Source organism: Manacus vitellinus, unplaced genomic scaffold (genome assembly GCF_001715985.3).
Source record: "Manacus vitellinus isolate BGI_N305 unplaced genomic scaffold, ASM171598v3 scaffold_26_pilon, whole genome shotgun sequence".
Lineage (NCBI taxonomy): Eukaryota > Metazoa > Chordata > Aves > Passeriformes > Pipridae > Manacus > Manacus vitellinus.
Genome location: NW_021939960.1, coordinates 4,401,860 through 4,412,679, shown reverse-complemented (window position 1 = coordinate 4,412,679; position 10,820 = coordinate 4,401,860). Strand labels below are relative to the sequence as shown.

At 43.9% G+C, this 10,820-nt stretch overlaps 2 long non-coding RNA genes across 2 annotated transcripts; both read left to right on the top strand.

Annotated features, from left to right (window-relative positions):
• The first annotated feature begins 325 nt into the window (after positions 1–325).
• Positions 326–2,583, top strand: LOC108639954. The gene is made up of 3 exons (XR_001920856.1): positions 326–507; positions 616–1,361; positions 2,408–2,583. It is a non-coding gene; the product is annotated as an uncharacterized LOC108639954 (long non-coding RNA).
• A 36-nt stretch (positions 2,584–2,619) lies between these two features.
• On the top strand, positions 2,620–9,201 carry LOC108639955. Its single transcript, XR_001920857.1, has 3 exons — positions 2,620–6,359; positions 7,168–7,257; positions 8,251–9,201. It is a non-coding gene; the product is annotated as an uncharacterized LOC108639955 (long non-coding RNA).
• The last annotated feature ends 1,619 nt before the right edge of the window (positions 9,202–10,820 follow it).

Here is a 10,820-nt window from a genome sequence, read left to right as displayed (position 1 = left end):
GTATTCCGTGGGTTAATGAAACATCTCTCAGGTGTCTGACCAAGGCTGAATGTGGAATTTTTCATACTGAGCAGTAGAAAAAAATCCATTAGATATCCAGAGATGTGAATTAGCTCTCCCTGTACTTTTTCCTTGAAGTGAGCGTGCCAAAAGTGCTTCAACTTATCCTGATGGCTGGAAAATACTTGCATTATTTTAATTCAGCTGTCTGCCATTTTACATTTCACTTTCTCAACAAGATACTTAATCCAGGTGGTTTTGTACAGATAGGAAAAACAACACAAAGTATGCATAAAATCCTTTTTCTTGGTTATCTTAAAACACCATTAGAAGGTTGAGGTTGTCTGTTCTTGGGTGTTCCTGTGAGGCCAAGGGACTTGTCTATGTTATGAGAATCAGAGGCAGAAACTGTTTCATATCCCTGTGTATTAAATGTTCTCCCTACCAGGTGTAAAGCAGGAAACAGAAGGATGTGCCCCAAGAACAAAGGGTTCTTTGAAACAAAAGGTGTGTTGGCATAAGAGCCCCACAGAAAGACTGGTGACACTATTTTTTTTTTTCAAATAACTCCCCCTCTTTCTTTTTAAGAAATAACCATTCAGCTTCCACTTACAGCTGAGAAAACCACTGTGGAAGATGCTGCCCAACATGGAAATGGTTTTGCAGGAGGAACAGCAGCATGAGCACCTGACAATTGCTCCTAAGAGACCTCTCAGCAACACTGCAGAACTGATATTTGAGTTTATTACCAAAAAAAGCTCTTCCTGGGAAGGAATGTGATAGAGAACTGTTTCCTCAGGTAGCCTGGGTTTAGGAGCTGTCTCTGGAATCGAGGCCCAAAGTCTTGGCTGCCTACTGTGGAGTCTGGACTCACGTGGCCAGTGCTGTGTGTCCTCTTACCCCAAAAGCTCAGGTCAGCTTCCAGTACATTTAAGAGAAGGTCAAGGACTGCAAAAAGGAACAACTTCTGGATGATTTTGTGGCACTTAATAGCTGCAGGTGAAAGGAAAAGCCAAAATAATGTCCACTCCAAGGGGCGGCTAAGAGTAAATATCATTAGAGAGTAGAGAATCAAGCTGGGGCAGAGTAACAGGAGACAAGCAGGGATGATGTAGCTGATCCAGGGGGATTTATGTAGTGTGCAAACACCCCTTGGTTGATAACCTAAAAAGAATGGCACTAAAAGGTCTGTGTTTATTCTGCAGAGCCCACCTGGGAATTACTGAGGACTTCATGGGCACCACACAGAGTTCCTGGGAGCAGAGCAGAGCAAGGGACGGGTGGTGCTCAGAGCTGCCCTGGAACTGGCTGTGGCCAGCACAGAAGTCGTGTGGGAAGTGCCATGTTTCTCCTGAGACATGGTAATGCTCTTGGAACAATCCTCCTCTGGCACAGCAAACCCCCTTCTTGCTTCCCAGGCCGCAGAATTGCCCCCAAACAGCCTCGTGTATTTGGTGTTTGAGGTGGGGAGTGTGTTCAGCACAGCAGTGCTGAGATGGACTTGGAGACAGAAATAACTGAGATCTTTTACAATGAGCCATTTATTGATGGGATTTCCCTTCCTGTGGGGGTATATAACTTGTTAGCTCAGGGAATTTTTGAGCAGAAAGAAAGAGAAGCTTGTTGTTGTACCTGTTCCATATTTATCAATAGACACCAGTGGTGCAGAACACTGGCAATCCTTACATTCACTTCTTAAAGTGACCCAAATGGACATAAATTGTTAAATGCCGGAGCACTTACAGCTTGTAAAACCCAACAGACATCAGGAAACTGGTGCTGATTGGGCTCTTACATGTTGTTTTCCTCTTGCTTAGGAAAGAGAATTGTAGTCAGCTTGCAATCTCCCTGACATTGTTCATAAAGGAAGCAGACAAAAAGTACCAATGAAACAGAAGGGCTGCAATTTAGTTAATTTATGCAAAACACAATCAGCATTCAAACTGGGAGTTACCAAGCAGTTATGTATTGATAGAAAAGCCAAAATATTCTCTGTGCATAACTTGTGAAATGTTAAAACAGAATTTCAGGAGACTCCTGGAACTCCCATAACTATAGGCCAGAGAAGATGCAGCAGTGAATTCTATCACTGCCAAATTCCCGAGGAGTGCAGAGGCATTGATTTAATCCCTGACACCTCAGGCTGGACCAGCTCTGCTGGGACACAGGAGCTGGTAGCAGTAAGGAAAAACAAACAGCTTTTTCAGGAGAGGGATTAGAAGGGAGGGTGATTGCTTATAAAAGATGGTTGCAAAGAATCTCTGCTGGGGAGAGGGAAGAGCAGTGAGGAGGGAGTAAAGGGCAGAGAAATGGGAGGAACTGCAGGTGGGGAACATCATTCTGAGGGTGGTCTGTCTAGAGCACAATCTCTGCAGCAGAAGATTGCCTTCATTTCTGGACTTTGCAGTGTTCCTGAGTTGTGACCACAGCGTTCAAAGGCAGCCAGAATCCGGCAGGGAGCTGTGCCTGAGGATCCTGCTGACCAGGAACGTTTAGAGAGGAAGGTGGTTTGCAGAGGAGAGCCAAAAGCTATTAATTTTCTCCTGTGCTTCCAGCAGCCCGTTTGGGTTGGTTTGATGCCTAAGCCAGGCTGCAATTGAGGTCAGTGCTTTGGTTTCCCTTTAAGCTCCAGTTCTCTATACACTGTTCTGTTTGCACCATTTGCTTGACATGACTGTCTGCTCTGGGTTGATGGTGTTTTTCTAGAATTCCTGTGTGAACAGAAGCTAATAAAGGAACTGTCAACTCAGAAAGCCCCTCTTAAAATACAGTTCTACTGGCTTGGGGTAAGAAATGCACAGATCCCTTGGCCAAACCTCCTCTGTGGAATTTGTAATCCTATTGCAATTCCTTTGGTTTCCAGTAGCCAAACAAACCCTGGGGTCAAGCAGAAGTCAAGGTATAAAAATGGATGGCTCTGAGCCTCCTTACCTGTTAGCTGCCATGTGTTAGAGGGATGATGTGGACTGCAGCAGTTCTGTTCCCTCTCCTGGTGAGTGTTTGGGTGCATAATTCAAATGTGTGTGTGTGTTTGAATTCCAGCTTTCATTGATTGAATTGGTCTCTGATAATAAACAGTATAAATAAATCAGGTGGGAGTTAAAGCATTGGGGAGGGGAAGATTAAATTCAGTGCAGTGACCTCGAGGAGAATGTAATTTCAAAAGTGCCTTAAATATGCTGATGGCATAAAATAAGGCTGAGGAAGTTGGAGGGGCAGGAGAGTCGGGGAGAGAGGAATAAAACAAAATTATTTGGATTTATCAGGATTACAGGCAGATATGGTTTATGCAGTTTATTGTAGGGGAGTGTCAGTCACGAGGCCAGGGACCAAAAGTGATCGGAGAGCAGTGGGAATGAGGGCGGTGTGGATATGGATCTGAGCATGTGCAGCACCAGGGGAAGGCTCTTCCTGGGAGCAAACCAAGCAAAGCAGGGAGGAGGATGGGGGGATACAGCCATGCCAGCAGGAATTACAGGGACAGTCAGGCCTTGTCTGTTGATGTAAAAAATGCAGGAATCCTCTCAGGCTGGTTTGATGAAGCAAAAACATTCTGGCTGTTGCAGACGAAAAGAGGAGAATCCAGCTTTTGATGTTACAGGAAACATGATCTGTAACTGAGCTGCCTAATAGTTCATAGTTAGTTCATCACACTGACTTCAGACTAGAAAAATAAAAAAATGCTTTGTTTTGGACTGATGAGCACCCTGACAGCCACAGGAAAGCAAAGAAATTGGTGAATCCTTCCAGTTGGCTCATGTAGAGGTAGATCCTGTGGGTTTGAAAGTACTTGTTTTCTTCTGGTTTTCTTTCCTTCTTTTTAGTTGTTTTAATTTTTTAAATATTTGATTTGTCCCTTAAATTGTAACCTTTTTTTCAGTTGTGGCCAAGTAGCTTTTGAAACCCAGTCAAAGGCAGAAGCACTAAAAGGAGAGCTCTGTGCATGGAAGTCCATCCATGTCCTTGCAGCTTCTGTTGTTCTGTCAGATACCATATTAACTGTCCTTGTTTAAAAGTGCTTTCTCTACCTTGACCCATATCTCTAAATGTCACTTTTATACATCTTTTCCTCAGAAGAAATTAGATATTTGAAAATATAATCTTCCTGTCTTACCTTTTAGCACCCCAATTTATGTCCAGAAAGATTCCCAATAGTTGATAATTTCCAGTATCTTAACACCTAGGGCATAGCAATAACACACAGACTTCTCTTTTCCTTTGAGTCCTCCCTGCTTGGTGCTGCATCACATGAAATCCATTACTGTTTGGAAGCCACAGCTTCAGTTTGCCATAGCTGAGTAAGACAGTGAGGAGCTACAGGGAAAACTGAACTGGGAAGGGCAGAAGCGAAAGCAAGTCACAAACAACTTAATTTCCTACCTAATCCTCGTGTGATATCAGAATTAAATCACAGGGACTGGTGAAAGAATCCTTGGGGAAGCAAGAGATGCACTTGGAATTTTCCCTTTTCTGAGTGTCTTCAGGGTTTTGTGGCCTCTCACTGATGTGCTGCCCAGCTGAGTGTCCCTGCCCAGGATTCTGGGAGCAGGCTGGATGTGCTCTGAAATGTTCTCTACCCCCACCAGACACGGATCTTCCTGTGGCTGCTTCTCTTGTTCCAACAGTGGTGACAGAAGGCTGACCTCCACGTTCCTGTTATCCCTCAGTTCTCCACAGCAAACAGTCAGCAGTAGCTGGAATCTGCATCCTTGGAGTTCTGTTGTCAGTTTGGGCTGTTGTCACACACTTAGCTAATACCCTCCAGTAATTTTATTTCTTATTCACATGCACACTTAATGTCCTTCGTCATTAGACTGAAAAATGTTAACCTTGTCATAGTTAGTGACTGGAAGCAGAAAAGTCCTTTTAATTCTCAGGGGAATGAATTCTAATTTTCTGCTTGTCAGAAAGTGACATTTTACATATTTTTCTCTTTTTTTCCTTCACCAGTTTAGTGCTAAATTTAAATGTGTGTGTCATAGGAACAGACCTTTAGTCTGTGCTAAACACCCCAAAAGCCTTGGCAGGTGTCCAGTGCATGAGAGCCTTGACCAAGAGCTGCTGCTAAAGCTCATTTGATGCACTGCAGAGAAGGGGAGGTGAGGCTGGGAAGTTGGAGATAAGGGGTTATCTCAGAGGGCACATTAACATTGCATGTCAGGATGCATTTTTTTTTTTCCCCTAGAAAATATGGATGGATGAAAAGCAGCTCATCTGGAATAAAATGTCCAGTGAAGAAACAAATTATGTTAATCAAGCAGACTAGTATTAGTATTTGTCATAAAGATGTGACACCTTCTATTTAATGTCACAAACTACTGGGAGCCTTTGAAAAATGTACTGGTGGGAAGGAAAGTTCTCTGCAGATACTGAGTTCACTGTTCTATGAAAGGGAATAACTTGTCTTGAAAATTAGATGGCATTTATGGCAAAGAGAAATAATCCTCCCACAGATTACAGCTGTTCACTGCATTGTTGTGCTGGTGGTCTTACCTCATCAGTGGATATTTTATAAGGATCTTTCCTTTTTTTCTTTTTATTTTTTTTTTTTTGATACATTTCCATAAGCCTGTTCTGAGGAGGACATTGTGTGCTGGGAGCTGGGTGTATTTTGAGAAAGGGACACCACTACAAAGAACTCTTGAGTCTAAATTGCAAAGATGGGTGAAGTAAAAATGAGGGATGGTTATTTTGCTTTTTACAGATGGGAGCTGAAGCAGAGGAGGTGACTGTTGTGGCCAAAGTCACCCTGGGAGTCCGTGGAATTGCATCCTGATCTTTGAAGTACAGTTCCAGTGTTTTACCAGATATTGTCTCTCTGTTCCCTTGCTGATGAATGTGGACTTAATATGCACATGTGTGATGAGCCAAACATGTTCTGCATGTGTTGAGCCAAATTCTGACCTGAGGCCATGAGGGGAGCGCTCCCTGGGCTGGCCAGGAGCGTTTGCAGGGCTGGGCTCAGCCCAAGGACTGCACAGTGCTGGCATTTCTAAAGCCCCTCCTGGGCTGAACTTTGCTCCCCCTGCCTGTTTGGTGTTTGAGCCAACTCGGGGTTCTTGGGAATTCTGGAGAAGTGCTGGCAGGGTGCTGGGTGAGGCACTGCCTGGCTCCTTGTCCGACCTCTTGCACTGCCTGCACACCAGATGCTGATTAATGATTAGCATGTAACTAATTTATAAATCAATGCCACAAACAAATAAACCATCCATTACAGTGACTTGCCAAGTCTCTCCCTTCTGGGAGAGAAGGGAGACTTGCAGGCATTCCCCCCTTCTCTGTACAAAGGTGCCTCTGGACTGTGCCGTCTCGACACCTGGCAGATCTGCTGTGTGGATGAGATTCATTGTATTCCACAGGTAATTCAACATGTGCTGGGGAAAAAATGGACGTTTTTGGGTTAGTTTTGTTCTATACAGGGGAGGGTGAGTGGTCAGCACAGTCAGTGTGGGCTCAGGAGGAACAAGTCCAGTGTTGTGTGTTCCTGTAAGGCCCTGGCGTCTGGCCCTGAAGGGCTTCATCCACACTGACTAATTTCTGACAACAGCCTTTGAAGTGTAGAGATAAGATCTGATTGCCCAGGCTCCCTCTGTAGCTTTGTGGAGAAAGCAAGGATCCTGTGGGGTATCATTTAAAGGTCTGAATTTGGACTCCAGTCCTGAATCACGATCAGAGCTTAAAATTAATCCACATGGCACATCAGCCATCACTGACCTGAGCCTGTCTGAGCCAAAATCAAGCACCAAATTGAGTCACTGTGTTGTCACCATCAGGCTGTCAGAAACACAGAAACTTCTGTGCCTCTGGCCTTATTTTTCAAAAATAAAAACCATTGGAAGGTGTTGTGATGTGTTATGTAATACAGCTAATTAATGCCCTTGTAACAACTAACCAGAGCATTCAGACAGAATTCAGAGGTGGTTTCTGAATCTGTTCAAGCACCTCCAAATCCAGAATGAGACAAGGGAGGAAATAAATTCCTGATGGGCATGAATGATTTTTCCATTCTTCTTACACAGAAACTGTGTATGTACTTCTGTGCAGTTCTTGGGGCATGATTTATATATTGCAATAAATAACAAGTGAATGTGTGCATAATTTAAAGGGACAATAAAGAAAAGCAGATGATTTAATTGAATTGTGTATAATAAAGCTGTAATTTTTCAGGGAAGGCTGAGGTCAACCAGGTGACCAAACTGACCTATTGGAACCCGAGGGACAGGACAAGCTCTGCAGTCTGGCTGTCACTGGGGACTGGTCAGTAGGCAAAGGCTTACATGGCAGTGCTGTGTATTTATCTACTTCTCCTCTCCACATAAAAGTTGTGTAAATGATCTGCCTCACTGGGTTTGGAGATGCTTTTACATATCCCTGACCATTATCATTACTGGGCTCCAGGACAGCTCCAGCACCAGTGCCAAACACACACGTGAGAGGAATGAAAAACATATTCCAAATAATGGCAGTATTTATGTGATTTGGTGTCTTCTGTGTTTCACAAAGCCTCAGGAGCTGATGGGCACACAGCAGTGCAGGGTCTGGCTGCCCAGCAGAACCAGCCTGGTACTGCTGACAGGTAATGACAGAGCAGCAGTGACTCCAACAGTGTGAATGAAAGGTGAATTAAAAGCAGATTAAGTGCAAAATATACTTCCTATATGCATGCAGACCACTTTAATTGTGATTTATTGAGTATGAAGAAGATTGTTTCCTCTCAAGTTAAGTGCTGGCCCAAGGTGAAGAAGTTAGTCTCAAGCTGTCCATTGCTAGTGCCTATCCCAGTGAAATGCTGATTTTTCTCAGCACTCTTACTGAAAAAAAAACTAGAAGGGCAAACAAACACGGTGAAAGACCTGTTTTGGTCAGACCTGTGGTGAGAGCTGGTGAAAGTTTTCTCATTTGCACATAAATAACTCAAATTATTATGGATTATTATGGATTCTCTCTTCTTGGAGAACAAAATAATAAACACTGTCCCTCCGTGCTCCCTCACCAGCCTGTCAGTTGTATCTTGGCTTCTCCTGAGAGACTGTAAATATGTGGGGTTTGTTCATTAGCACTATAATGTTAAGATAGAAGCTGTAATGCACGTGATGGGAGCACAAGAAATTACTTCAGCTTTCATTGAAACAAAGGACGTGACTGTGCTCTGGCAATAGGAGCATAATGGCTGTTTAATTTTTCCAGACAGGGACTGGAGCTCACTGGGGTTTTTTTGGGGCTCTTGTTTTGTTTTTGTTTTTGCTCCAGCTTTTAAGGATGAGAATGTTGTGTCTGACGCGTGTCAGCAAGCAAAGGAGACTCACTAGCAGAGCTGGGTCCGTCTTGCTCCCCGGTGAGGAATAAAAGCATGAACCGTCTCTCACTTCGGGAGGAGAAGGGGGGGCTGTTTCCAGGCTGCGGGAAGTGCGAAGGCATTGTCAGGTTTGGGTCAGGCGGAGCCGGGGCTGTGCTGAGCTCTCAGCAGGACCCATCAGCCGGGTGTCACTCGGCAGCCTGGAGGCATCTCCGGGAAAAGCCAAGACAGAAGTGTGGGGGGCGAAGCTGCCGTGTCTTGTGGTGGTGCAAGACTGTTCTCTGTAACAATGATCTTTGTGGAAAGCAGGCACAAAAATGGATAAAAGAATAAAGAGCCTTTATCAAGGAAGCAGAGAAAGAAAATGGCCACTTCTACACTCCCCACAGTTAAATGCTAAATAATGCTGTTATCAGAGCTGTTGTGCCCACATTTAATCCCAGCCTGGTACCTGCAAGGCCTGATCCTGCCCTCAGCTGCATCCAGGGAATCTGGTGTCAGTGGGGCCGCTGCACTGAAAAGGATGGGTAGGGAATGAAGAACTCTGTTCTGTTTAGTTCTTCATGGTTGCATCTAGTTTTGTGCTTTGAAGTTCTCAGATTTATTTCAATCTTCAGGTTTATTTTCACTTCTTTAGGGAAGCAGATAAAGCAGGGAGGGGGAAATATGAGGGACGGGGCCAAATTCAAAGTGGAGTCACTTGGGCAACATGAAAAACCTGCAACCCCAAGGTGTAATTTCCATTGGTAAAACCATGTTGAACCAACTAATTGCTTCAAAATTACAGCCAGATTTCAACTTTGTAACTGCAGAGTGCAGCTCACCTAAACCAGGACAAGGGTATCACATGAGGGAGCTTGGAAGAGAACCTCGTGAGCTGCCTCACAGGAAAAATGGTAAAACTGCATTTCCCTTATTGTCAGGCATTTCCTGGACTCCAGATTTATTGATTTAATCCCTTCTCTCCTTTCTGAAACAATCAAATATATACAAATTTAAAATTCCCTAAAAGAGTAGCTTGCCTCCACATTGCAATGGACATTGAACAGCAATAGATTTAAGGTCCTTTGGCAATGTCGGGTGGGTGAACTCAGTTTTTGCCTGCATTTGATTGAAAATTTGGATAGTTGTTTTCCCAACGTTCCTGATTTTGTTTTCCATTTAGCTCTCAGTACTTTAGTCCTTGCTGTGTATGACAGAGCAGACTGAGGGCCATGTTTTGTTCACTGGCAACCCGACCAGTTTCAGAGCACAACAGTATCATTTTCCAGCACAGTTAAATTTATTACAGCGTGGTCCTGTGAAATGGTCTGACATGCTTTCAACTATCCAAATAACAGTTTGCTGGGATGTGGAAACCACAGGAGTCAGGAAGAAGGTGGTAGTCTGTGAGTGGGTCTTGTCTGTCTTGCTACAGGGACATGGTTACCTGGGGAAGAAAAAACAACATGTTTAGGACCCAGTGCAAGAAGTGCCCTGGGCTGGGATTCACTTGGGGCAGCATTTCTGGTCAGGTTGTCACTGACCCTGTTAGATTAATGTTTGTCACTGGTACTTTGTAGAATGTGGAAGAAACCACAATGAATCCTTCACTAAAGGGGCAAATAACGGGAAATAATGTGTGTGAATGGGGAGCCTCAGGTCTCTGAAAAGGGTTTTTAAAATCCTCTGTTTTGTAAGGCAAACAGCCTCAGAACTGGAGTTACTTCAGGCTGACAGAGCAGCCAATAGCAGGAACTGGAGACAGGAATTTGGGCTGGGAGTTAGGAGTGCAATGGGGATCGTTAGGACAGTCACAGCATGTAACGGGAGAAATGTAGAAATGTCTCTTGCAGAACAGTGATTGTTCTCCAAGCACTCACCTTGTACAGACACTGCATCACTTGCCTGTGCACATCCTGTGGTTGCTTTTCATTTGGGTTCTTTCAAAATGTACAGCAACACTGCATTCTGAGAGCTACTTATTCAGAATCACCATTTCAACTATCATCTAATCAAAAATCTTTATTCTCTGATGCAAAATGCATTTTAAACAAATAATAATGGTTCAACTCTGAGTTCCTGGTAAAATATCTTATTTAATGAATTTATAAATAGCAAGTGCCAGTTCTATGCCAATTCTAACAGCACAGAAAAGAACACGCTGTGAAGGAAAACACACCAGGTTTTTGTTACCCAATTTTGTTGTTTGTAATATAAATGCTTGTGAGAAAGATAATTCTGATTTCATAGTTCTTTAGCTTAAATATGTTGTCGTTTAAGCCTCTACTCTTATTCCAGCAGGAAGCCAGGAAAGCACCTGCAGGCACACAGCCATGGGGGCAGGAGCTGTGCCGGACCTGTTTCCACGCCTTGCTGTGGGGACTGGGGATCAAATCCAGTCACATTTTTGTGTGTGCAGTTCTGAAAGCACCATCCAGAGTAAAAGGAGTCTGTTGTCAAAGAAGCAGTTCAGCTGAAAACAACACTCCAAAGCCAAGCTGGCTTCAGCTCCCTGACAAAGTTCAGTCAGCTAAGGAGGAGT